Below are 12,805 nucleotides of genomic sequence, written 5' to 3'. Positions count from 1 at the left end.
CAAGACTGCAATGTAGACGTCCTGGTACCCTGAATGTCTAGTGTACCAGGCTGACCTATGAATTTGCGGCTGAAAGCTGCGACATCAGCTAACTCTTCCTGAGTTTTCAGCCTTCTGTGCTGACCGACAAATCGTGAATTTACCAATCTTCAAAATCATGTGAGCCAATTTCTTAAAATTTCTCTCTCTCCCTTGCTCTGTCTCTCTTTCCTCCATATAAGTCACTTTCTTAAGGCTTTATATTTATGTAACATCTCACTTAATCTTTGTAACCAGAGGCAGATCTAGATACAATACTATGAGGCCTGGAGGTCGTTGACTGTCAATTATAGTCAATTAGGAAGCCTTTCTTAAGAAAAGCAATACAAAACTACAAATACGAAATTTAGATACTAAATTTGGAGAAAATCTGTATACATGATGCTTTGAAACGTACACGTCACTAATGTTAGAGTAAATCCACCTCTTTGTATAACAAACTATCACATAATTACCATTACTTTAATTTCCCCACTGATGTATGAGGGGAACAAGATTTAGAAGACAGACTTGTCCTATGGCTTCAAGCTCAGGATAGAGCACTGTAAAATTCTAGGATAAATTGTAAATTGTGTTTGAGGTTTAAGTTTCTTCGTGGTAAGTACACTAGGTAACATTTCAAGCAGGGAATTTCTATTTTTCATTAAAGAGGGAAAAATCTGAGAGGTCGGTGCCTACAAATGTGATATGTCTTTTTAATTTCTACCTCCAAAATGTACCATCACGGCCCCTGGCCAGACAGAGCACAGAGAAAGAATGCCAATGAACCCAGCCTTGACACCCACATGGTGTTGGCACATTAGGATTTATGGGTACAAAGTGATAATAGCGCACTTTTTTAAAAAAGCAGAGGCAAAAATGGATTGGTTTTAGTACTTGTGGGAATGAAAATATATTTCCTTTTCTCTTATTTTTCACCCTCAACCAAATGTTATGTAGTATATTCAAGATATTTGGCTTTAAAATAAATGTGGTTGTACCTACAATAAGCTTTAAACAAATCTTAATATTTTGCCATATTTGCTTTGGAATTTTAAAGTAATCCATTTTAGGTAGAAGTTAAACTGCTATTGTATCCCCTCCTTAGTCACATTTTTCTTTGCTTCAATCGCTGTTGGTTGAATAAATGAGCAAAGCAACTAATGAACAAATACCCTTGCAATATGTCTCCCCACCCCCCTTCCTTATCAACAAAGTTATAACACCAACAGATGAACACACCCTGCAGACTGGAGTGAAGAAACTCGACGTGGATGTCTGATCCACCCACAATGTCAAAGAACATGATTGGGAAATACATTCACTTATTATCAAGCCCTATTGAAAAACCTCAAATCAACTCAGACTTTGCTCCATTCCTTAATCNCCTTGCAATATGTCTCCCCACCCCCCTTCCTTATCAACAAAGTTATAACACCAACAGATGAACACACCCTGCAGACTGGAGTGAAGAAACTCGACGTGGATGTCTGATCCACCCACAATGTCAAAGAACATGATTGGGAAATACATTCACTTATTATCAAGCCCTATTGAAAAACCTCAAATCAACTCAGACTTTGCTCCATTCTTGAATCAATCCGTGATCAATTTGCAGGCACTAAGTCCATCTGTCTTTTTTTTTAATCCTCACCTGGGAATATATTTATTGATTTAGAGAAGGGGAAAGGTGGGGAAAGAAAGAGAGAGAGAGAGAGAAACATCAATCTGTTTCCTCCATTACCATCCTGACAAAAATATAACCTGCAACCTAGGTATGTAGCCTGCTTGGGAATTGAACCCGCAGCCTTTTGGTGTATAGAACAACCTACTGAGACACCTGCCCAGGACACATGCATCTGTCTTTTAAAAACTGCTAGTAGAATTTCTACACATCCCTTTTTAGAATCAAAGAATCATTTCTCTTTAACTTCTAGTGAGATCTATAGGGTGAAATGAGGACTATTACCACGAACGTTTATAAAAAATCAGCATCCGTGTGTGAAAGTCACTTTTAGCATGAAAGGTGTGATATTTAAACTCTGCTGGAAAGCAGAAGATGACATAGACACAGGCAACAGAATCACATCAAAGTTTTGTGACCTACAGCATCTGAAGCGCCCCCATCTTTGAGTTAGGCTCCGGCTTTCATGTTGGTGGAAGAATTGTCTGAAATCACTGTCTGGGCCTGAACACTGAAGAGACAGAGGAAAGAGCCATTCTCACCTCACTGGGGTTCAGAATTCTTCTGTTCAGTGAAGGAAAGCAGCATTCTGGTCTATAGTTAGAAAGAGACACTTATTAAATTAAATGTCAATAATAGCCAATAACTCAACTTTGAGGCAGGCAAACTTGGTTTAACATCCTGGCTTTTCACTTGAGTAGCCTGATGAAGCCTGAGCAGGTGACACCTCCTCTATAACTCAGTTTCCTCATCTGTGATACGGAGCTAATGATAGCAATGATCTCATTAGGCTAACATTTAGTTAGACATTGCATCTAAAGTTCTTGGCACCATGCATGACGTGTAGGAGATGTGCACCAAAGGCAGGTAGCTTTAATTAGTTCTTTGAAGAACCCGTAATGAATCTGTCTCTCCAGCTCCTTTCTCCCCTGATAATTCTGCCTTCACAGTCAAAGTCACTTCGGGAGCTACCATGTGAATACATTGTGACGTCACCTGCTGGTTACAGAGAGTATAGGGTTGGGCATCTGATCAGTCCTCCCCTGAGAATTTTGAAACTAAAACCATGAGAAGTAGACGCTCTTTAAGTTTCTTCCAAAGATACAAAATTCAGGAGCTGACTTATTGGGAGGCTGTAATTATCAAGACAAATAAAATGCTGATGTTTAGTGGGAAGGAAGTAAAAAATCCGTATGCAAATAGAAATTGATAGGAGAAGAGTGTCCTGGTGGCATTTGAACTTCAGTTGGTTTTGTAATACAGCCACATCCCTGCATTTTGTAAGGTCTTCAAGTTCCAGAGCTCATCCCAATAACCCTCCAATATTGCCCTTTACCATTAAACTGGTTGAAGTTGAGTTTTTATCTTTTCCTAACAATGGGAGTGCTTTACACATATTACCTCATTTACTTTTCAATACTGCCAAGAGATAGATATTATTACCCATATTTTGCAGATAAGAAAACTGAGGTTCAAAATAGGCACGTGGCTGCCCAAGGCCGAACCACTAATAAACTGCAGAATCGGGACAGTACATGATCCCTCTGCCCACAAGCTTGTATTCCTGACACTCTCTTCTATTCATCAGGTTTTGGCTTTTTCCTAGTGTTCTCTTTCTGTTGACCTAGCTCCTCTTGGTCCTTCAGATGCCAGTCTATGATTCCTTCAGGAAGCTTCCCTTGACTCTAAGGACTAGGTGAGCATTCCCATGGCACGCTCCATGGCTTCCAGGCTTCCCCTGATCATAACCTGTATCACTCTGTACCGGAATGCCTTTGCTTCCCTTCTTCGTGCTCCTCTATGCTATAAACTCTCTCAAGATAGGGGGCGCCTCTTTTCCATCTTTGTGTCTCACAGCAGGCTCCACCCCAGGCATAAAGTAGGCCCTTTATATACATGTAAGTTGAAGTGAATGAAAAAGGAAATATTTAGAAGAGGATGAAGGAGCGTCCTCTGTGTGTCCAAACGCACACAATTAGAGGAGCACACCCACATCCTCATACAGAAGGTCAGTCGGCGCATCAGTCAGACCATCTTTCCTGGGCTTGGTGTTCCTACCTCATAAAATGACATGAATTTTCTTTTGACACAACTGTCCCCTCTTCGGCACCTCCGAGCCCCCACCCCACTCCCTGCAGCTCCACAGCTCTGCTCTAACTAGAAGGTGAGCGTGAAATAATAAATAAAGACGATTAAGCACGTGGAGCCATCTCATGACGGTTCTGCAGCACAAAAAAAAATATATGTCCTGGGCTAATTATGTTCGTAAAACTTCTGGTTTAAATTCAGTCATGCTGTCCTTGTAATCTCCGGGAATAGAAGCTATGGTTCTTCATTAACTTTTGCTTCAGGATGTAACAAATTATCTGGCTTTTGTATTTTTAGACATGCAAGAAAATACATATATGAATATAGTACACACACAGAGGATGTATACTTTGAAAAAATAATTACAATCTAAAATAATTACAATAGTATCAAAGATTCTTCAAAATTAAATCAATCCTAATGAAGAATGTTGAAAGAACGATATTTAAGAAGATAAATTTTTAATGAGCAGAGTCTGCACCTAATTAAGCTTTTCTCCCCAGAAAAATCTGTTTGAGTTGGTGAACCTCATTTCTCAGCTTGAGAGAGAAGACAGTGTGTCTTTTTGTAGAGACTGTACAGAAATGTTTTTGAATTATTAGGGCTTCTGACAAAGTATAGGTCTATTTTGGACAGGTGCACTGTTCTGAAGCTGTGAGTCTGCCACCATCCTCATTAAATAAAATAGTGAAAGATCAAATTTTCATGCAGGTTGGGACCAGAAGATTTCAAACAGCTGCTGAGCAGCAAGGAGCCTGCTTTGTGGCCAACAGCCAAGTTGTTCTTTGAAAGCATTGTCTCCTAAGCCAATAGAAAGACAGAGACAAGAGTTCTTCACACTACAGCAGACAGCGCAAGCAAAAAGATGCGTAGTGCAGTTTAGCTCAGAACACAAGAGATGCTGCCTTTCTTCTTGCAGCGTGGGGGGATGGGAGACTGGAAGAAGTCACAGACGCACAGAGGTTAACATAAGTAAAGCAAAACTTTCCTAATATAAAGAATTGAGTTTGAGGAAAGGAACATATTCTTTAGTCACTGTCAAAACTATTCTCCACAGGAACCTGAGGTCCTCAAACCTGTAAGACTCATTGTATGTAAAACTTCCACATACAATGAATCTTTTTTTGTATGAATCTTTTTTCCCTGAAAGTTGCTATTTTTAAATTTGGGTGTGATGGAAGAACCTGTTCTGCCGTAGCTCTTCATCTGCTGATTATAATAAGGAAAGGGTTAGTTGTTTCCAAAATACAATTTATCATAAAATGTGCTAACTCAGAGAGATAAGTCAGATTGATATTTGTATTTATTGCCATGAAGATGAAAAGAGTTACTTGGAAATCAGCTGCAAACCTGCTCCAATTAGAATGCAAGTGGAAATCAATAATTCATTCTCATACATCTTCCTGCACTCTGCTGGCAACGGCAGACAACATTAAGGGCCATCCTGACAGCCAGAAAGAAGGACTCCACCGCGGTTCCCCGGATGCTACACCCTGTCAGTCCCAGAGACACAGTCTGCGTTTCCCACACCTTCGCCCCGGCTTCTTGTGAGTCAGCTATTTCCTGTGACTTAGCCTTATCTATAGTCAGGCCAATTATTATTTTCACATAATCAAAAGTATAAAGTTTCTGTTTGTGAGTAACAGCCATTTCTTGGATGTGCCAGGCCCAAAACCATAAAATGAAGTGAGTCAACAACACTTACGAGCTGGAAGAAGAGGCATCTACGTTTTTACAAGGTCTGTGGGCTGTGAGGGGTCTTCAGGTATCATAAGCAGAGATCACTTGATTTCCTAGAACATAAAGCCATTAAAGCTAATCTAGATAGAGCTTAGAATTAGATTAAAGGAAGGAAACTCACAAGCACCTAAGGAGGAAAAAAAAAATGGAGCAAATGTGTGCGTTTGAGTGACTAAAATGTCGGAAACTGCTTTCTCTCTTGCTGGTGTGGTCATCTCACAGAAAGAGAATAGATTCCTCTCTAAAATTAAGTTCGGATGTTGAAAGTGATAATATCGTACACACCAAGAGACTATGAAAAGATTTATCATTCCCGTAATAAGTCTTTCCGGGGAGTACAGGGCAAGGTCTCAAGCAGTTCGAAATAGCTTGAGAAAGCAGGGCCGGGCAAATGGCTTTGGGGTTGACTGCTGTTAGGGGTTGGGACAGGAGTGAGGGATCTCAAACGGGGTCTTGCATCTTGCAGAGTTTAGACTTCCCTCTAGTGCCAAGGGAGGCAGCACCCAGGGCTTTCTTACTGGTGTGCCTAGGTGAGGGGCAGAAGAGAAAAGGGGCCAAGGGCGCTTAAAAGCTGCCAGCAGTCCGACAATACAAATGTGGTCAGACTCGTTATTACACTCTCCCTCTCCATTGGGCCCAAGTATTCTGTGGCCTCAGATTCCCCCTTTTAATCTTCTTTGAGGAACTGCTTCCTCTCTGAGTCTCTTGTTTTCTGTGAGTCTCTCGGGGCTCTGTGAGGTATGGCAAAAACTGAATAACCGCAACACTCAGCGACCTGTTAATGTGAGTGCCATCTCTATGTACATGACTAAACCTCTGTATCTAGATTCAGGAGTGAGAAGAAGAAAAGAAGACAGAGAAATAACAAGACAAAGAGAGAGGGAATGAATCCTGTCTTTGGATTCCGCCCCTCCCCCCNCCCCCCCCCCCCCCCCCCCGGGCAAGGTGTCCTCTTTGGCCCATTCAATTCTGTCCACTAAGGGAAAGTTGTATGGTCCCAATATGGCCACTCAAGTGCCCTCTTTCTGATGGGCATGTGGTTGGGCTAAAATTTTAGTGAAAAGAAAGCTAACTCACCAGTGCTTCAAAATATCTTGGTGGTTTCCTTTAACCAAGTCCATACTTTGCAAATAAACCCTGTAATAACCCTTTTCATTTATTCTCTTTATGCTGCTTCCTGATGCAAACCTGGCTCTGTATATACACATATAAACACACATTTTAAATATACACATATATTTAAAGCAATGAATAGAAACATCTGGAAATTATGGCTTAAATAAAAAAGCAAATGTTAATTTGCTTTTCCACATTGTGTGGGATAAGCTCAAAAATTTATGCTGGTTATTTGATTATTAAGAAATACATTTACGGGTAATATATCCCAAGAAACCCAAAACACTAATTCAAAAGACCATAAGCACCTCTGTGATCATTGCAGCTTTTTTTACAATGGCCACAATATGGAAACAGCCCAAGTGTCCATCAGTAGATGAGTGGATAAAACAATTATGGAACATTTACACAATGGAATACTACTCAGCCATAAAAAAGAAGTTTTATGCTTTGCAACAGCATGGATGGACCTGGAGAATACTCTGCTAAGTGAAATAAGCTAGTCAGAGAAAGACTAATACCATATGATTTCACTCATATGTGGAATCTAATGAACAAAGTGAACTAACAAGCAAAATAGAGACAGCCTCATAGATAGAGAGAACAGGCTGACAACCATGTGCTGGGAGAGGGTCAAGGGATCAAACAAAAAGTAAAAGGGACTCATAGGCATGGACAACAGTGTGGGGATTGCTGGGGGGAGAGAAGTGAGTGTAAGGGGGCTAAATGGTAATAGAAAAAATACAATAAAAAATGGCCCCCCAATACTTTCCATTTATAACAAAGCCAAATAGTAAATCTCTCCATGGTTAGCCCTGACATCTTAAAAGATTAAACTCTAGTGTATAATGTATATACCTTTGTGTTCATCAGAAACACGATTCTGAATCTTAAAAATGCTCAGGTGCTTAAATATTTATTTCATTCCAGTATATCACCATGTGCAGTCTACCTGATTTACTGAATTTCTACTTTTTATTAAATACTTTCCCCATAAATTCAAACAAGAGACATAATGTTGACTTTTATTATCACTGACCCTGTCAGTAGACCTAGAGTCATACAGAAATGAAAAGACAAGAAATCAAAGAAAATTGCTGTCATATCCAGGCTCAGGCATGAACCTTGGGAACATTGGAGATTTGACAAGATCTCCTGAGCCCGGACTTAACCACCTGCCCATGATGTGCCTAATGCTCTGTTTTTCTCTCTTTTTCTTTTCTCAAAACTTAACTCTCAAACCTTACATTCTCGTTCCGATTTTATTAACAGATAAAGCTTGAAATTCTATCTTAAGCAATCTATTCTAATACTCTCCTCTCTGTCCTTAAGTCCTCTTTGTGTGGGCTCATCGAAGACCCCCAAGAAACTTATCACTTATCACTGAATTTCCAAGTCATAGCACCATTTTATACTAATAACCTTTGTTTATTTAGTACTTAACTATACCCCAGTCTCTACCCTAAATGGTCAATGCAGCCTCTCGTCTTTAATCTTTACAACCACCCTCACACAGACACTCTGATAATCCCTGCTTCATGGATGAAGTTTCTGAGGCACCAAAGAGGTGTTTTGCTCAAGTTCCATAGCTTTCAACTGAGCCAAGTGGAAGGAGTATGGGTCTGCTTGACATCGGAGGTGGTGCATGTAAGTCCTGGGTTGTCTCACGGTCCTTGGAAGGTGTCCAGGGCAGGTATATTTAGTATATAGATTTTGACATCAATTACCAGTCCATCCTGATTTTTAAAAAATCTATGGAAACTCTTAGCTAAAAAATATTGTCTGTGCCAACAGGACCTGGATCTCTCTCCTTTATTCCTGTTGTTTTTGCAAAGAGTGAAGCGCCTTGTGAGCCAAAGGACTAATTGTGACAGTTGTCTTATCATCGTTTTATAGGCAGTGCCATTCGCATCAAGCAGGTTTGAAAAATGCCTGAACTTTAAACTGTCTGTCTTAATCAAACCTTTCTTTTAAATATACACTTTTTCAGTATTTAAAGAGCACATATTGCTGTAGCTCTTGAGCTTATCAAAAGGTCAGATCAAGATAAATTGTAAGTGGAACAGGGGAGAAATGGCAAGGGAGAGGAGTAGGGATTTGAGGCAGAGGGAAATAGCAGGCTCAGCGGGAAGGCATTGGGATCAGTGGCAGACAGACAGGGCTGATGAATGGAAGGAAGAAAGCAATCTAATGTCTATAAATGACCGTGTTTGTGGGACGGAAAAGGGCAGGTCCGAAGCACAGTCCCTCCAAAGAAGGCTTTCTCAAAGTTTAGGGAAAGAGCCTGCCTAAAGAGTCTGAGTCCTCCTCCTAAGCCCTGTCTGTCACTTATCAATGTCTTGCCTGGGGGGGGGGGGGGGGGNTCACTTATCAATGTCTTGCCTGGGGGGGGGGGGGGGGGGCACATTGAACCAGGATTCAAGGCTTAGTATAAAAGGCCACAGAGGCCAGGAAGCAGCCGTCTCAACATCAGGATATTTCTCTTGTTTTATCTTTTTGGGGGCTACCTTTTATGTTAGTTGTGTGTTTTTCTTCATCTCCTAGACGCCGTCCTGCAAAAAAGGTGAATAGTTGGCAGCTTCCAGATATCCCGTCGGCTTGCTCTCCATTCTACCAAAGGTACGTTATCTTTTGGAGCTAATTCAATTTTGCAGGCTCAGATTTAGAGTAGAAAATTCCTCACCAATACTGTGGTGAGAGGTTTAAGCAGGATTCCTCTTTTTCCCTCGCCTCGTAATCCAACCCATCAGGAAATCTGTCAGCATTTCCTTTAGAATATTCTGAAACTCCAACAGCGTCTCCTCTTTAGTGTGGCTGCTGTCTTAGCCTGAGGCCCGTGATCTGTCGGCTGGACACTGCAGCAATCTAACCGGTCTCTTGCCTCTATTCATGCTTCCCCTACAATTTATCCTCCACAAGAGAGTCTCAAAACTTACTCTGAAATATAAGACACATCATATCGCTTCTCACTTAAAATTTTATAATGAGTTTTCCATAGCACATACCAAACTACACAAGCATGTCCTGATTCCCATGAACTCCTCCAGCTGCATTTCATCCCATGCTCTGCGTTCCCACTGAGCCCCAGGAGCACGGGCCAGGCTCATTCCCATGATTCAGAGGGACACTTGCCTTTCCTACTGCCTGAGGTCCTCCTCTTCCAGCTATGTTCATGACTGGTTCCTTCAGACTTCCAAGGCCAAGATCAAATATCATCCCCAATAGTGAATTTGGTTGGTAACTACTCAGCACCCCCATTGCTACGCTGGTGGATCCATCCCCAGCTGTCAGATGTGTTGGTTTTTCACAGCTCACAGCTGCCAACCTTTACTAAGAATTGTCCTCTAGCCTGAGGTTGTGTTACCCCCACCAGGGTTTGCACCAAAGCCAGTGGCTGACTGACTGACTGATGGACTGATTGAGATATACAAAGGGTCAGCCCTCTTGCTCCAAGACTGTACCAGCTACCAGCTGTGTGGTGTAATTAATGTTCTAGAGCTCCTGGCGGGGCCAGGCTTAGGGAACTCATAGCTGAGATCCCATCCCTGTTTTGCTTTCTTTTCCCAGCCCTCTTCTTTGTCTAGTTCCTCTTCACCCAAAAGCATAATTTAAATAAACCACTCAGGAATCCCCACCTCAGGTTCTGCTTCTGAAAACCCTACTTAAGATTCCTCCTCAGAGGGGCTTTCTGGAGAGGGGGTCTAAGGTAGAGCTCCACCTTCCCTCCATCCTTCTGTAACTCATCACCCTCTTTTATTTTTGCCCTAACACCACCATTCTTGAATTACCTTTTTTCATACATTTTTTCCTTTTATTAATTTTCATTACAAATATAAGGTGTTTTTTTAAAATTTTTCATTAAATGTACTGGGGCGACATTGGTTAATAAAATCATATAGGTTTCAAAGGCACATTTCTATGGTACATAATCTGTACACTGCAGTGTGCCCACCACCCAAAGTCAGCTCATCTTCTGTCCTCATCTATTTGGCCCCCTTTACCCTTTACTATTGCCTACCTTCTTCCCTCTGGTAACCACCATACTCTCGTCTGTGTCTGAGTTTCAGTTTTATCTTTTTTATTTGTTTACTTTTTAAAAATCTGTCTCCTAGACATGTAATAAATTCAATGACATACATACATATACTTGGAAAGGTACCTGCCTGTGTGCAGTGACGCAGTCAATATTTGTGGCATGAATGGAGTGCAGGCTTTAAACTTGCATTCCGTGGACAGAACCAAGGCAGGGGTGGGATTGAGGGTGGGAGGTTGGCGTGGGTAGGGCGGGGGAAGTGGTGTTGGGAAATGGAGACAACTGTATTCGAACATCAATTTTAAAAAGTAAAATGAAATAAAATAAAATAAACTTGGATGAGGAAGGACGTGCTTTCTCTCTGGGAACTGCTCTCTCTCCCAAGCCTGGTCTCCGAGGTGAGCAGGTGTTTGTGAGCACAGCTGCAGGCTGAGGAGAAAAGGCGATCCCTGCAGCCACGGGGACAACAGGGAAGAGCAGAGTGAGACGGTATCCCTAGATCTCGCCAGGAAATCAGACCTGCAATGACTGTGGAGCATCCTATACGAGAGGCCTAAGGAATTCCCGAGTCAGACAGTCCCAGAAGTGGTCAGCCCAGATGACTTCCCAGTGTGAGCCTGAGGGCCAATGGGCCTGGAGAGCTTTTGTTTAGCTCACATTATTAAGTTGCTATTATGTTTGCTGACAAGGGAAAAAAAACAGTTGTAAGATGTTACAGAAATACCTGGGTTTGCAACCTCTGTGGAACAAAAGTGACATAATTTTCACATAGCTACAGGCAACTGGGCCTGAGGACTTGCTGCCCCTTTCAGGCTGGGTGTGAGTATTCCCGTTAACCACAATGTCACTAGTTTCCCTCCTTCATTTGCATAATATGCTCCTCCCTGTAAACCCTTGAGTTTCTAATCCCAGTAGTGACCCGTTGAAAAACTCTGTACTGAATTCTTCTGCAAACTTGAACCCTGTTTTTGATAAACCTACATAGAATCTTCAGTTTGTCTTGAGCTGTGCTGTAACTAAAGGAAAGATTAGAGTGGCCACTAGAACAAAGGGACAGCCTGAGAATTGGACACCAGCCAGAACTCTGCGTGCCTCACAATGTACCCTGACACCAGGCAACCAAAAAGAAGGGTGTCCCTTTCCAGTCTCATCTGCCTTATTGGAATTCATTGGCCAAGAGCAGGCCATCTGTAGAAGCGAAGGCCACGGGAGAGCAATAGCCATTCAGACCAGCATGGTAAGAATGAGAAGAGTTGGCACTGGAACTTCCAGTAACATTGGGTAGATCAGTTCTCTGGCACCAAATACAGCAGAAGCCCAGTCAGTGACTCAGATGGATATGACATCCCAAGGGAAGCTCCCCCAAACCCAAGTTAGGCATTGAGTCAGGAGTAAACGTCAGGTTTAACTGTTCTGTGACCTCACTAAAGCCCAGAAGCAGAATGACTTAGTTTCATATATTCAATACTTTGCAGATTTCATATTGAGATGCATACTGTCACTGATTCTTAAATAAATACTTACTCTAAATAATAGCTCTAGCTCCTGCAGTGACTGGGTTGCCATTATATTGAATTGCTTCACTGGGTTTTCTGAGTGATGTTAAGCAAAGACTAAGACACAGTCTGCCAAGTGGAAGAAATCAAACTTGTGAATGATCTGGGATACCAGTCACACAGCCAAGTACACTTGTTTTATGCCTTTGTCTTCAGTGTTCATTTTATTTCTTGCCCTCAATCTGGGACTTCTGCCACCTGAGGGATTGATGTCGTGTCTTGTCAGACCGACTCCTTGTCAGCAGAATGGCCGTGCTGCATTTCTGTAATATCTTCCTTGCCAGCCAGAATGTGAATTCACTCTCCCATTTCCAGCTGCTAGTGTTGGGACGCTGGTACACCTATGTTCACAGTCAGGCAAGTGTGACAGCATTTTGCAAGAGTCTTATTACCCATAGTAAAGGGGAGAAAAAGAGAGATTATTAAAAATAGCTGCTGTCTGGTCACTAATCACATGAGCTCTTAAAAACTGAGAGCCTTTCTCATAAGACAAAAGGGAGTTTGCTATGGGTTGAATTGTGCGCCCCCCAAAACTTACATGTTGATGTTCAAACCCCTAGTACTTCAGAA

Source organism: Sturnira hondurensis, unplaced genomic scaffold, assembly GCF_014824575.4.
Source record: "Sturnira hondurensis isolate 20B ecotype Veracruz unplaced genomic scaffold, ASM1482457v3 Scaffold0002638, whole genome shotgun sequence".
In the NCBI taxonomy this organism is placed as follows: Eukaryota; Metazoa; Chordata; class Mammalia; order Chiroptera; family Phyllostomidae; genus Sturnira; species Sturnira hondurensis.
Note: the sequence above shows the minus strand (reverse complement) of the source record.